General features: G+C 35.9%; 1 protein-coding gene and 1 long non-coding RNA gene across 7 annotated transcripts in view; one reads left to right on the top strand and one right to left on the bottom strand.

The window, feature by feature from the left end:
- The window catches only part of si:dkey-34e4.1, a 72,903-nt gene that overhangs the window by 14,031 nt on the left and 42,917 nt on the right, over window positions 1–15,955 (top strand). The gene's annotated exons all lie outside the window — the stretch shown is intronic.
- Window positions 8,330–15,955, bottom strand: part of LOC141385844 (uncharacterized) — a 29,318-nt gene continuing 21,692 nt past the window's right edge. Inside the window, exon 3 of the long non-coding RNA XR_012406933.1 lies at window positions 8,330–9,998. This is a non-coding gene — a long non-coding RNA (uncharacterized lncRNA). The remainder of the gene's footprint in view (window positions 9,999–15,955) is intronic.

Genomic DNA, 15,955 nt, shown 5'->3' with positions numbered 1-15,955 from the left:
GGATTTGCATAAAATAAATGATGTGAGGGTATTTAAATTTTGTTCACCAAAATCCTACAGTATATCCCCCAAAACACTTGGAATTAGGGCTGCACAATATATAATTTCAGCATCGATATCGCAACGCGTGCATTCACAATAGTCACATGGCAGTGCACTGTAGAGTCTGGATTACAGTTGTCCAGTAGCCACAGTTGTAAAACATTTGATTTATGGTTATTTTGCCGTGACTCCACTATGTTACCAAAAACTTTAGCATTTCCATGCTTTCTTAAGTCCCATGTTAGCATTTTAAGCCAGTTTGAGCATTCGGGCGTTATGAATTACAATGTTTGTAAGTTTAAAGAAAGATTAATTGTATTTATGTATGTATTTGACTATACAATTTGTATACCTGACTACTGCTAGAATCCCAGAAAACTAGAAAGCCCTCTTTATTTAATTTTTATATCACTTTGCTCTACTGTATTTATCAGTGCTTGTTATTGGTTTATTATAGTTTCAGCAAATGGTCTACAACAGAGGTTCTCAGTCTTGTCCCGGAGGTCCGGTGTCCAGCAGATTTTGGCTTCAACCCCAATCAGACACACCTGGGCTAGCTAATCAAGTTTTCTAGAAACATCCTTGCAGGTGTGTTGGAGCAAGTTGTGCAAGTTGGAGCTAAAATCTGCAGGACATCACACTAAAGTTTGAGAACCCCACAAAATGACCCCAATTGGTGTAAAATAATGTTTTGTTCCCCCAATAATTCTATTAAAGTTATCTGGTGAAACTATACTCTCGGCATGGGACATTTCAGCAATTATTGTGCATCTTCTTTTAAAACTGGTCACTGCTATTATATAAGTTTTTATTTTAGGTGAATGATTCTTTTCATAAATCTTATTTTAACATGTCAACATTACATAATGATAGAGTTGTGCTTGATAATATTGATCTAGCATACAAAAACACATAAATCAGAAAAGTAAATAGCTTTTCCCCACCCACACTTTGTGTAAAAAAGATTTGTTTTAAAATTTGCATATGTTGACGTTGTATAAATGTATTTTAATTGAATCTGTGTGCACTGTTGACTGTAAAGTGAATGCCATTGGAATTCTTACAAAACCAGTGAGACAATGTGATAAAGAGGTCAGGAGGAGAGGAAAGGAAAAAGGAGAGGAGGTGGCAGGGCTTGGGGACTAGATGGTGTATGTGTGTGTGTGTGTGTGTGTGTTGGGGAGGGGGCTGATATGGGGCTACAGAGAGAATGAAAGGCTTCATTGTTGTGGTGTAGCCCAGGGACAGATGCAGTGTAATGGCCTACATGCGCTAGCATCCATGAGCTCCACATCTCTCTCTTCAAACCGAACCAAACCACAAGATGTCATGATTCACATTTTAATCACATTACATCTGATAAACGTGAGTGAGTAATTAACATCTCCCAGATAACCACATCCTCTTACGTGTGTACAGGAAACACTGGCTTTTCACTCCCTCCTTGTCTTCCTCTTCCAAACAAACGCATGAAAACAGTCTCAAAACACTGCCGTTTTCATTTTTGTGAGTCTTAATAAAAGATAAAAAAAAAAATCCTTCATCCCAGTGCTCTCAGCCGGTGCGCTCAGCAGGGTTCCTCCCTCTTTTGCTGCTTTTCTTTTCCCCTCATTCACTGTCTTCTCTCTCACACTCTCTTTCACTTCTCTGGACTATTTCTGTCAGTGTTAACCAGTTACGCAAGACCAGTACCCCCCATATCACCATAGCAACCCTCCCCCCCAACTCTGCCAAAACACGTCCTGAGTCCTGAAAGTTAGAGCGTGCTTGAGCACTAGGCAGGTTTGGTCAAAACTCCACCCTCACAGACATGGCACACTTTCACATTCACCTGCACTCACTGGCATGCTGAAACACACACTCCACTCCATGTCTACTCACTATCTGTTGGGCTTAAGTTTGTGTTGTGATTGAGAAAACTGCCTCAGGGCTTGAGAAGAGAGAGAGAGAGAGAGATGGCTGCTGTACATTAGGGAGATTGTTTATATGCCTCTCTCTCTCATTGCTTGTTTCCGCGCCTGTCATTTCTCCTCTTCTTGTGTTTATTCTCTGATCTACACTCTCTTTGCTTCCTCCTCTCATTTCTACTTTGTCACTGAAAACCATTTGGCCACAAGTGAGACCCTTGTTTTTGTTTGTGTATAAAGTGAGGGAAAGGGATAGAGTGTGGGCCTGTCATTGGCGACTGGTGTCATTGCAATGCTGAGCAACTTGAAAATGGAATTACAAGTTTTGGGTAAATCATTTTATAAAATAGATGACTTTTCATTTAGATTTTAAGGCAAATTTCTGTCAAATCATGTTAAGTTCTTATTTAGTAAGAAAAATATCAGTGTGTGCACCTCTAATGCCGAGTTTAGACTGCATGATTTTAGTCCCGATTTTGACCTGCCAATAGGATTCGAGAAATCGTCAACAAATGCCTAAAATCATAGGCAAATCGGTGCTCGTTCGCGTGAGTAACAATCATACAGTGTGAACTATCAAGGATGTGATCTGAGAAAGTCGCAGGTGAGTCACCGACACTTGTGAGATATTTGGCATGTTAAAAATCTGAAGCTGTCGGCGTTTCAAATCATGTCATGTGAAAGGAGTTTTGACTGAAAAGAACATCAGTGATCAGCTACAGCCAATGAAGGGCTTCTTTTCAGTCCACGTGGACCCAAGAAATGGAGGAATATTGAGTGAAAATGTCATCTAAGCAATATCACAACCTGGTCGAAAGAAAAAAGTTAAAGAGAAGTTGCTAATTTCCTTCAAAGGCCAGGTAAGCAAAAGTACATTTTCTTCATCACTAAAGGCTTCTTTCTCATTATGTAGTTAATAACAAAAGAACGACAAAACTTCGCATTGTGTTGCCGGGTTGTGAGCCGTAGTTTGGGGAGTTGTTGGCGATTTTTCCTCATGCAGTATGAAAGCCATCTTGCAGTGTGAACAAAGCAGCGACGAAACGCTACCCCAGGTAGTCATACAGTGTGAAAACATCTGTGACATGACTACTTTGAAAATCGTGCAGTCTGAACTCGGCATAAGGGTGTACTCACACTAGGCACGGTTATCTTGAACCATTCCCAGGCATGATTATCTTCTCTCCCCTTTCCCCTCGGCCCGCACTCACATTGCATTTTTTTGCCTTCTGAGCCTGAGCACGTCATCTATGATGTGACTGTTTAGTTAACAGAAGATCTCGCTCTGTACAATGAAGATTGGTTTAGTTATATTGTTTTGTAATATTTTAAGTCGTTTGATATGCAGTGACACGCAGTCAAAATTTCCACTACTTTTAACATTTATAAATGTTCACAAAAGTCACTGTGCTGCTTGCGGCGAGGGGGTTGTGTCCTAAATAAACCATGGCAGTTCGCTTTCATTAAAAAGTAAGAATGATTAATAAATTCATATGAAACAGTCCCTTTAAAGTTATGTCAGGTTTTCAGTTTACAAGCGCACTGCGCACACCTATTCCAACAGGGCCAGAGCCACCTAAACCAAAACTTGGCATGATTCGGAGCACTCACACTTGTCAAATGAACTGGGAAAAAAGATCATCTTAATGATGCTCGATTAAGCCAATGACAATAGAAAAAGTAAAAAGAATCTGCAAACTGCCACTTCATTTTTAGTTGGACAGTAAAGTTCTCTTAATTTAGTTGGACAACGTTTTGACCTACAAGTTCTTCGTCAGGTCACAAAGGAAATACAAGAGAACCCTACACTGTAAAAAATCTGGGTTCTACACAATTTATTCATGTTGTCCTAACACAAATCGATTAAGTTAACTTAACACGTTTCACTAATTTATGTGGATTGAACATAACAATTTAAGTTGTCCCACTGAAATCTCAAGAATTGTGTTGATTCAGCTCATTTTAAATAAGTAGTTTGAATAAGCAAAAAATGTCATTTTTTTGTGTAGATATAGTTATTATCATACTAAGCTGAATGGGTAAAAATAATTTATAAGAACTTTCCAAAATACCCTTAATTTAATTTAGATTATTATCAAAATTCATATGACAATTGTTTTTAGACCTATGCTAATAATTTTGGGTGTCAACACTATTTTTTGTCAATATTTCTAGTGCATATATGTTATTAAAATAAAGTAAAAGCAGGACAGTTTTGTTACAATTTATTTACAGTTTAAAGCAAATTTGTTTAAATATACTATTCAAATATAATTCATACTTGTGATGGTAAAGCTGAATTTTCACATGATCCTTCAGAAATCTTTCCATTATTCTGATTTTTCTCAGGATTCTTTAATGAATTGAAAGTTCAAAATAACCTTTACCTATACTATATTTTTTACATTGAGAAATGACATTGTGGGTGACTTTATTGACATGTTTGATTAATTTAAAGCTGTTTTTCTAAATACAAAAATATTAATATCTTTCAAAACCGTCCTGACTTTTAAACAGAAGTGCATGTGAAAGATGTTTTCACTTGCTATTACAAAGATATGTCCTTAATCTATGAAACCATAATCTTTTATTTTTAATCCTTGCACAATGCACATATGACACAGACGCTGGAGTGCTGACATTGTTGTTTAAACACAAAAACAGACGTGTGTATGGGACAGATGGTGCCCTCATACTTGGCCTTGTTTTTTTTTTTATTTTTTTATTTTTATTTTTATTTAGTTGTCCTTCTGTGGACACACGTCCAAACAGCACACTACATTAAACAGAGTGAACTGCTCTCACACCTGTTACTGTGCTGTTTGTACTCATGTAGCTCAGCTGAAATGCACTGAAGCCACTCAAATACTGACAATATATTATTTGGCCCAAACTAGTTGTTGATTATTATCATTTTTTTCAAAGGCCAATTTTGATATCAAAACAACAGAGACAATCAGAAAGTCAGCAATCTTGTTCTTTTTCTTTCAATCAGTCACATGTCTCTCTCTCTCTCACACACACATACGTGAAGTTTCATAAACTAATTTCGAGAGGAGCACGTGATATGATTGTGCACCGCTGGCCACTCATCCGTAATCAGTAATAATACAATCAGAATGATCCTAGCTTAGTATAAATGTATAATAGTATTATCTTCATTTTGGAAGTATCCCCCCTTCCACCCCATCTCCTCCTTTTTCTCCCCTTCTAAAGGGGGAGCGATCGAGACCTACCTGATCTCGGTTCTCCTGATATGCTTCTAGACCGGGCGGGAGCCCTGGGCTCAAATATCTCCGAGCTCAGGGTTTTCTCCCGGGACAGCATGCCAAACCTGCTATAAGTGCCAAGCATATCTAAGTGGGAACTCTTGAATCACATCTAATGGCTGTGGTCGTTGCTAGTAACATGGTACCACAGGGATTTATTGTCAGTATTCAGATCTTGTCAGTCAAGCACATTTAAAGGGAAATAGGTTTACATTAATGCAGGCTGTTAAGATTTGCGGGTGTCAGTTTATTGGTTTTTGTGCCATTTTGTAACTTACTGTGTACTTAACTGATGTGTTGCAATATTTGCTGTATAGAAGGAAAGCAACGTATAAAGAAGTGTATTTTTATAATTATACAGGAAGAAGATGTTTTTTCTTTTTATCGTAAAAACTCTGTAACATACATTTAGTTTGTGCTGTTCTTGATTGAATGTATTGGTTGGTGTGGAAATTGGCATTTTCTTTTCTTGGGGCTTGAATAAGTTAAATTGTCAAATTGTGTAATTACGTTAAATTTGCTTAATTATGTAACTGACATTGGGCCCTATCAAACACTCGGCGTTACATGGCAGAGTTTATAAGTGGAAAAACTGAATGCTTCACAAGCAAGAAAACAGTTATACAGACCTGTAGATCTGCAGCATGAGGATAAAGAATGAGCCTCCTCCATTCAGCCTCTTTAGTTTCTTTTACCTTACTTTTTACTCCTTTACTTTAGTGTTGAACGCACTCCACTGAAGACATCCATTAGCCTACATATTAAATTTTGTTGGTTAAGTGCAAAGATTTGTTTCAAAAATATTTCTTAAATCAGTTCTAATTTCCAGCAAACAAAAAAATGAACAGTAATAATGAAGTGTGCTCAAAAACACTGATTTATATCCTATCACACGTCCTATTCTTATGCCCCATACAGTGAGGCATACATCTTTAAAACCTGACAGGTAGACAAATCTTAACCTATTTTTATTAAAACAAATATAAATATACTTATAATAACTAATACTGCTAATAATAACATTATTCAAATGCAAATTGTAATGAATAAACTGATAAAAGCCCCCTGACATAAAGGCATGAAGGTAGTGTTTTTTATATTTATGTAGAAAATTTTTTTTATAACATTTTAATCCTTAAATTTTTTCATATGTAAAGATATTTGTCTATTGCTGTAAATGCTGTGAGTATTAAGCAATATGTACGCATCTGGACCCACATAGGTGCATAACTAACATGCTCTCTGCTGGACTTTACAGAGTATTTTACTTTTAACACAGTTTTTTTTTACATATTTAACACACCTACTTTTTTGACGGCCACACCCATGAGTCCATAAAGTAGCGCAAATGGATTTGCTATTTAAACAACATGGCGCAAAAAATGAAAATTTGGGTTGCGCTGGTTTAAAAATAGCAACAATTCGCATCAAACACGTCTTGCGACTTATTGCGCCGGATGTATATATGATAGGGCCCTAGTTTATAGATATCCTAAAAACTAACAATACTGATACTAACATCTACAAAACTTTAAAATAAAAATAAAATCAGGCATTGATTTTTAAACGATTATTTTTTATCAACCAAAATGTTTAATGAAGAAATCAGAGACTCATTCTTAAATCATTGAAAGTGGTACTGCAATTTCATGCTAATATGCCCCCATTAATAAATCTGAGCCTTAATATGCAGACATATATGTATTTATACTGTACATATCTCTCATGACTCCACAAGTGTGTGCAAACTTGAAACCTGAGCAATGTTTTCCCAGCATGATTTTTGGCTAGCTGAGTGATTTGCACAGTATGACAGATGCGTGAGTGTATTCATGCATGAGTAAGCATGTAATACATAAAAGATGGCTTATTGAGAAAAACTCAAATCCTCCATGTAACACGCACACACACACACACACACACACACACACACACACACACATACACACGCACGCACTCACGCACACACACACACACACACACAAATGAAATATCAAACCCCTCTGGTGCTCCAGCGCAGTAAAGGTTATTAAATCCCGCCCATGGGGTGCGTGACATCAACTGATTGGCCCTCGTCCCACTCCCAGCAGGTACCTCTGCCGACTCAGCTCCAAGAAACGAGTTCGGAAGTCTGTTCAATGTTCCTCCTGTCTGTCTGTCTGTCGCTCTCTTTCTCTCTCTCTCTCTCTCTCTCTCTCACTTCCTCAAGTACACACTCTGTCAAAGTGGCACACACTCCCCATTGGTCTGAAGTCAAGCGGAAACCCCAATCAAGCAGAGAAACTAAGTCGTTCTCAGCAGCAGCATCCCATGCAGGTCAAGGTCGTTTCCAATGGCAGCTTCTAATGGAGGTAGTGCCAAAGGTGAAATTCCTCAGAGAAAGAACAGACAACATCTTTTTATTGATAGTGAAGTAAGCAGAACAACTGGTATTTTATATCTTTTATATCTATATTTATGCATTGGGTGTTCTGCCTTTCATTCAAACATACGTTGTCGTCAATGACAAGCTGATTTGTACATTGATTGTTACATTTTCCTTTGAGCGGAGTAATGTTGCATACAATATCTTTTTTAATACAGTACAGAATAGTATAATTTTTCAATATCATTTGTCTATACCATTGTGTCAAGAGTAAAAAAATAATATTAATATACACCTAAATGTCATGTAATAACAATAATTTCTAATACAAAATGTATTACTATTGTAATACAGCTGCACTTTAAAATATAAACTGAATATTTCATGTGTATAATAACTTTTACTTTAGAGTGGTAAAATTACACCTCGTAAAATAAAATAGGTGATATTTATATTAAATGTTTAATGTTTTATGTTTTAATAAACATACTTTAATATAAAATAAAGTGGTTCTTATTTAGTTTGAATTAATTCACCATTTATAAACTGACGTTCACAGATCTTTTTAAAAAGAAATATTTAAAGAGAAGATATCAAGAGGGATCTCAATATGTATAATTGTAATAAATCTAATTTCACAAACAGTGCATGTTTGTAATCAATTTCAGCGATTTACTTCAGCTTTACTTTATCACCACAGCTGTGTGTCAGTGCAATTATAAAAGAAGACACTTCAGTCCTGGTTTGTGGATGTTAAATCAGCTTTATTTTGTATATTAACATAACAGATATCCATACAGCAGTGGATATTAATGTGTATTCTAGCAAATTTGCTGTGCAACAACAGTGCTAAACGTACACGCTGTCTGTGTGTGTGTGTCCGCTGTGTGTGTGTATCTGTGTGTGTGCGTGAACTTTGTAACAAATCTTTGTGTGACTCATCGTTGCAACTCCACAACAAATACATCAAATAATTATTGGGAAAATTTTTACTGTAGTCGTTCTCACAAATGTTACGTAAGATCTGCTTCCTTCATGTCTGTCTGTTGTCCGACACAGCAGAGGGCGGAGATTGAGGCACGCTGACAGGCAAGTGGGAACAAGTGGACGGGGAGGACTAGCATTAAAGGCACAGGCCAAGAAAAAGATACAAGATACTCAGAGCTAAAATGGCAAACTTCTGAAAGGTATAATAAATAATCTGGTGGGTGTTTTGAGCTGAAACTTTACAGACACATTCTGGAGAGACAAAAGTTATATTGAATCTGGAAAAAGGCGTAAAATAAGTACCTTTTATTCATTTTCAACTGCACCATGACTTTATATTCTATACTTCACATTATTTCTGTTGTGAAAAGACTTTTGTCTAAGTCAGACCTTACTGCCCTAATTAAATTATTAAAAATCAAGGCATGATCATATTTTATTTTTGGAAAATAAGCATAATCTAGAGGCCTTTGCCTTTCATATAAGCCATTTCTGATACCTAATGATCAACTAAAAGTCAGGTTATTATTTATTGTTCCTGAAACTTGGATAAGTGACGAGACTTTGTTCAGGTGGTGTAAGTTTACCCAACTATGTCGACTTCTGCTGCTGAGAAACCTGGAAATGTGAAAAGGATTTATATCCAGGTCCACTGAATAGACATCCTAACTCTGGCAACTGCTGTGTTGCCAAATGTTAAATATTTCCCAGATTAATTTTTTTTCTGGGAATCATCCGGAAAGTTTTTAGAATTTTAATGGCAATTTTATACCATTTTTCAAACCTAATTAATTACTCAAATATATATTTTCTTTTGTTAGATTTTCAGGCAGCTTTTGACAGGCAACCTTCCAGGTCTGCTCCTGCTGTTATTTTAGTTTTCCCAGGAGTTCTTTTTTTCATTTATTGTAAGAGCTGTGGGGAAGAACTGGGTGACAATAATCTACCCCCAAAATCTTACATTTGAAGACTGTTGCTTGGATACAGCCTCTAATTGATTGTGATTGTCTGTATGAATCGTGACCCAGATTGCATTTAAGACTTTCCAAAGACTTTCCTGAAAAGCTGTTTTTGAGGGTTTCATGGTTCATGATCATTCTGCTTTTCTGTGCATACCGCTGTACTGCTGGGTAATGGGATAACAACACCATTAAATCTGGGTGCATTTTGTACGTTTTCACATTTTTATCTGTCAAGTTTTAAAGAAAAAAAAAAGATTCATTTTTATCTCAGAGCCAGTTTTGTACTCTATTTCTGGAAAGTGACTTATTTGTTTTTCAGCAAAGTCTTTTAATACAAGGGCTTTCTTAAGTTGCTGAATCCAAGCTAAATAATTTTTTTTTGTCATTCTATCATAAAAAAAACTATTGGAGATGTCAGTTGCAGTTGTTTCCTCCTGCATGTTGCAATTTAAATGCCATTGCAAGCCTAGAGAGAAAAAGAGAGAGAGATCAGTTTGGGGTGTCATTAAGTGCTGAGTATGGCAGCTTTGTCAACTTAAAGCCCACAGATGCAGATGCTTCTTAACAAAATGGAAATTAGGCACGAAAGCAAGACAGGATTATTGCTGATGTCTGGATTCAGCTCTTAATCCCAAATTTGAGGTCTGACCCCTTTGTTTTTGAAGGGATTTCTTCAGTGTTTTGTTTTATTTAGCTTTTATTTTGAAATGTCAACTGCAGCTTTTAGAACTTTTTGCTGAAATGTTTATACACAGTACAAAAGCTGTGCGGTATATCTTAAATATTTCAATGCACTTTGCACTTGAGCAGTAAGAAAGATTAAAATTTCATTCTTGCAGGCTGCTTTTGTCCTGCAAGGAATGCTGACACAAAACGTGAATTATAAAAAAGTAGTCATTTTAGTTTGATCTTGACATCTCAACTTTTTTTTTTTTTTCACAAATGGGGCAAAAGTGGAGCAGATTTAAGTGAGTTTTCGTCATGGGGAAAGCACAACTTTAAAATGTTCAGTCATAAATGCAGTAATGCATGTTGCGTGCGTCACAATTCATCTTTAAGCATGAGAATTTCCACTTTATCATAGATATTTTGAAAAGTATTTTTGGATTTCTTAAACATTCTAAATTTATTTACCCTAATAGTCCCATTTGTGCACCAAACAGCAATAACTGCAAAATAATTGTATTTACTATATTAAAAATGCTAAACTTTAAATTGTTTGACTAAATTCAATTATTCTGGAGTGTACAGCATGCTTCAGTCATATTTCATTCTCCAGTTTTGAAAATATGAAACATGATGGATTTATATTTTGGAAGACATGCAGTTATTTATTTATTTATTTTTGTAAAACCCACATTGCATAAAGGACACCTGCAGCAAGTACAGTTTTTCTTCTTGACTTCCTGTGGCACACATTCCTGTTCATTCTGTCTCACTTTTGCACACACAGAACTCGTGCATTAATATTTAGTGTGGCCTTTGGATGCTGACATCCACTGCTAATTATACAGAAGGTCATGTTTTGCAGGCGGAACATTTGCTTCAAGATACGACAGGTGAAAGTGGTATCCAAGGACTAAAGAAAGTGCAGAGTAAAGTACTTGAATTCCAAGAAAATGCAAATGAGACCAAAATACAATATTTTATATTTGCTCACACTTTATAATTTTACTATTATTTATTGATTTGTTACTATGATTATTCGAAATGCAATTGCTTTTTTCCTTTTTCATATGCACTAGTATGCTGTAGAATTGGTAGAGGTTAGTCAAGGTGTTTTTTTGTGTTTCTGTTTAATTTGCTTTTGACTTTGGGAAGGTTATGAATGATGTGAATGAACTGAATTAGGCTGAATGGTCAATTCGTGTAGAGCATTTGGCAAGTAGCCTTATTCTTTATTCAATACGAGCCATGTCTTGTCCCTTGACTCTCACCATTTTTTTACTTTTTTTTTTTTTGCTTGTATTTAGTTTAGTCTTGAGCTGTCCTTGATCCTAAATGGCTACATGCATACTAAGTATTGTGTTTCTATGGTCAGAGGCCATTCAATTCAATTCTATTGAAGTTCTGCTCATAGTAATAGACCTTTACAAACTGCTGTTTTGTCTAAACATAGTCCCTTGTGATTTTCTCAGATTAATGTTTAACATAAAATCAATAAGTAATTAATTAGTAAATGTTGTGAAGCAAATTTAAAATGTCCCCATTATCTTTGGGCCATTATGTTGGCGTTTCGAACCTTATTATATTATTTTAATACCATACCATTTTTAGTGCTATTTTACAGTGTGAAAGTGACCATAAAAATACCTTACTCTAATTAAATAATTATGCAAAAAAAAAAAAAAAAAACATCCAAACAAAATAAATCACAATTCCTTCTTTTTTCTTTTCTTATTTTGGGCCAAAAACACATTTATTAAATAGATAGTTTGCCCAGAAATTGTAATTCTGTCATCATCATTAAATCATCCTTAACTTGTTCAGAAACTGTTTGAATTTCTCTCTTCTGGTAAAGGCAAAAGAATTTATTCTGATCAATGTTGGAAAAAGCCGCCATTGACTTCTTTCACTTTTCAGAATATTTTGTTTTGATGGTCCGTTTGTTGAATATAAGTTACATTGCATCTACATGCCAACTTATTCTCATTAGATTATAAGTAGACTGTTAGGTTGGGGTTATTGTTTGTGTAAGTTGGCATGTACTTGCAAAGTTTCTTATAGTCAGTTAAATGTCTGTTGAAGGAGCAGTATCAACAGATATTAGGCAGACAGTCTCCTAATACTCAAATGGACCATCAAAATAAAGTGTTACCCTTGTTTTGTTTTCAACAGAAAAAATACATTCAAAAAAGTGTGTGTAACTGGTGAGTAAATTTTCATTTTTTGGTTAAACTTTAGGTACATTCACATTTACTGTAAATGATAAATACCAATTGTCTATATTAGATTAAAAGTGATAACTTTGCTTCTGTGACTGAGTTTTTATAGTGTTATTCTTCTTTTAAATTCTCATCCGACTGCAATGGTAGGTTTTGGTAGTTTTGTTGTACTTGTTTAAAATCTCTTTTTGGCCTAATAGCAATTAAAAATTAAAATGATCTAAACATAACAAATGTATATTTATTTTCTGTTGAAGGCTCGGGAACATATAAAATGCTCATCCGGTAACTGCATTCAATCCGACTGAAAAGATAGGATTCCCTACTTGTCTGTTAAATACATATTTGTGTACATAGTCTTTCCAAACTAGGGATACAAGATACTGAAAAAATTTTTTTTATTATATTGTTGTTGAGTTGTGCTATAATGATATTTCTTACAATAGAACATTTCTCAAGGAAAGAAAAGGCATTTTAATAGCTATCTTTCTTTAATTATTTAATGATATTAAAAAAAAACATGTAAAATATATTTTTAGATCTAATTAATTGCAATTCAGACAAAAAAAAACTCAAGATGCAAACATTTAGTTTTTAAAACGCTATTAAAGCGCGAAACCCTCAACGGACATTCTTTGGAGGTCTATAATTACAGTGTCATATACCAGTAAAAAGCTATAATTACTGTAACAAAGCAAATGTAGATTGACTCATTTAGCAGTTTCTGCAGCCCAGAGTGTGTTACAAATGAGTAAAAAATAAGCACTGCCTCAACATCTAATACACAGTGAATCAGTGATGATGCTGATTAATTCTGGCAAGATAGTTTAAAGTTTCAGCAACTTCAACACACTTGAGCAAGACTAAAGTTTTGTCATCTGCCCACGTGGACAGACCTGTCATGTCGCTTTCTTTGTAGTACATCTCAGAGTCTTTAAGCATCCCCTGCTTCTTGTTTTCCTCTAGCCTACAAGAGATGGACGGATCAGCCTAATGTTCCTGTGAACCAGCAGAACTCTCTCAGCTCAGTACAGGACTTTACTTCAATAATGAATACCAAGTGTTTTAGGAGAAATGATTCATGTCTTTTTTTCAAAAAACCCAAAGACTCTAATAGTGTCAATGTGAGTCTTTTAGACTCTTTAAAGAAATGTGTAAAAAAACAACTAAATAAATAAATAAACAAACAAACAAACAAATAAATAAATAAATAAATAAACAAAAGTCTTCATCCCTAATCCCTATATCTCTCAAAAAGACCAAGAGGATTTCTATTTTAGAAATGCTTTTTTTTTTAATGCGACTTCGCAGCTGAACAACAGCATAAATTACTATGACAATGCCCAATTCAGGTGCTGATTGTGTACACCTTTTATTCTGGAGAAGCGTAAAGCTTCCGGGAGAGGCAATACGGTTGGATGAGACACTAGATAGCAGCAATATCTCCACTCGCGTCACATCATGGGACAATTACAGTTTTCAAGGTATACCACGGTTTGGAAAAGTCAAGTTTTTACATTTTTTTAATATTGTTTTGTTCGTTTTTTAGGACAAAAGTATCTCCAGCTGAAAAAAGTATCCAAAGATGCCATTTTAAATTGTAATGAAATCAGTGTTTTAGAAACTAATGAAGACAGCAGAAGTCAATTAATCTTTTGAATTACTTAGCCTGACATGTTTACTGCGCCAAACTATTTTAAATCTTTAAAAAAATAAAATATATCGTTTTCAAAGGGGAACAAGTTTTTGTTTTTTTACCCAGCCATTTAAAAAGAATATATTTTAGAGCAGTGAACACAATATCATGATACAGTGAAACCGTGATATTTATATCCAAGATTATCATACCGTCAGAATCTTGTACCTGCCCATGCCTAGCCACAGCAGCTCGAAACACTGGACATACTGTGGTTGCACTTTTAACAAAGAGATCATTACTCGTGCAAGTCGCGTCAATAGATTTGGAAAAACTACATTTTGGCTGCTGTGACGTGAGCACAGTAGTCACTCATGCCCCACGCATCACTTACCTCTGTATGTGTTGTAGCATTGCTGATGAGCACACATACATCTTTCTCTCTGTGTAAACTCCTAAACAAACCGTAATCGATTCATGAGGTTGGCCAGATTGACGAGTACCGATGTGATTATCGGCCGATACCAATCTCTACCTGATCAATCGGAGCATCCCAAGTTAAAGTATTAATCACATTATAAACCTTACCACTGGATTGGTAGCGCAATACATATTTTGCACTTCTGAATGGTTCTGGTGTGTGAATGTTTCTTTCAGGATGCATCTGGTGCAGAAAACCAAAATGCTTTTCGCTTGAACTGTGTTGTATCAGTGTAGTTAGGACACAATTTAAAAATTTTATTTACTCAAAAAACTCAAGAAACTCAAAAAAGTTTGTAACAAGTGAAGGTAAACTTTCAGTTTTGGCTGAACTGTGCCTTTAATGTCTTTATAATACTCTGTTGGGCTGGATAATGAGAGAACGGATTTTGAAAGCTCTGATTAAACTCAATATGAACTAGGGCTGCCCAATATTGGAAAAATCAGACCTTGCAATATTTTGTTTTCCTGCAAAATGAATGTATGAATATATATAAATATAATTTCACCAGATGAATTAAATAGCTATATTAGTGGACATAGGAATTCAATAATTTAGATAGATTGGGATGATCAAGTATTCTTCTATGCAGTGCATTTGTATAAACCATAATAAATGACAAGCATGTATAAATATAACAGAGCAAGGAAATAAACAGTGTTTTGTGGTTTGCTAGAGAATAGTGCTTTCACACCTGTGAATCGAATCAGTTGTTCCGAAACAGAGATTACAATTGTTACATTGTTGCTCTTTGCTCTTGGAGCGGTTCGCTTTCACACTGCAAAGTTTCTAATCGGACCAAAAGAGCTAAAACAAGTCACGTGCGAGTAAAATCTCCTTACATTGGTCAGAGTGTCAGGGTTTATTTTGCAGCATCCCGCTAAGCTGTCAGAAGAGGTGGTGGTTTGGTGGTGATTGACAGGGTGCGCGCACGCGACGTGTCTAAGGAGAGACTCGGTGGGGAGGGGTGAGAAGGGTGCGCGACGATGCCTATTTGAGGACCTGGAGGGAGACGCGAGATTACCGGGAGATCATCACTCGTTTGCGGGCATCCGGAGACTCCCGAAACTTCCCGCCATACTCATAATTCTCTCTCCATATAGCCGTAAGCCTATTACATATCCATAAAACACTGTGATATAACCGCGCTCGGATCGGATCGCTTTCTCACTACAATCGAACCGCTCCAGGCTTCGTTTCAATCGAGCCGAGACCACCTCTTAAAAGCGATCTCGGAGCGATTACTTTGGCGCGGAACAGAGCGCGATTGACCTGTTCACATATGCCAAACGAACCGCGCTAACTGGGCAAACGAGATACGTTCCGAAACAAAAGTGTAGGTGTGAAAGCAACAGTATTCAGGTACAGAAAATAAACAGTCAAACCTAAACTAACATGGCTTTCATTGTATAAATTACTTT

Source organism: Danio rerio, chromosome 5, assembly GCF_049306965.1.
Source record: "Danio rerio strain Tuebingen ecotype United States chromosome 5, GRCz12tu, whole genome shotgun sequence".
NCBI classification, from domain to species: Eukaryota; Metazoa; Chordata; class Actinopteri; order Cypriniformes; family Danionidae; genus Danio; species Danio rerio.
The sequence above is the reverse complement of the archived record's forward strand: the minus strand, read 5'-3'. Positions and strand labels throughout refer to the sequence as shown.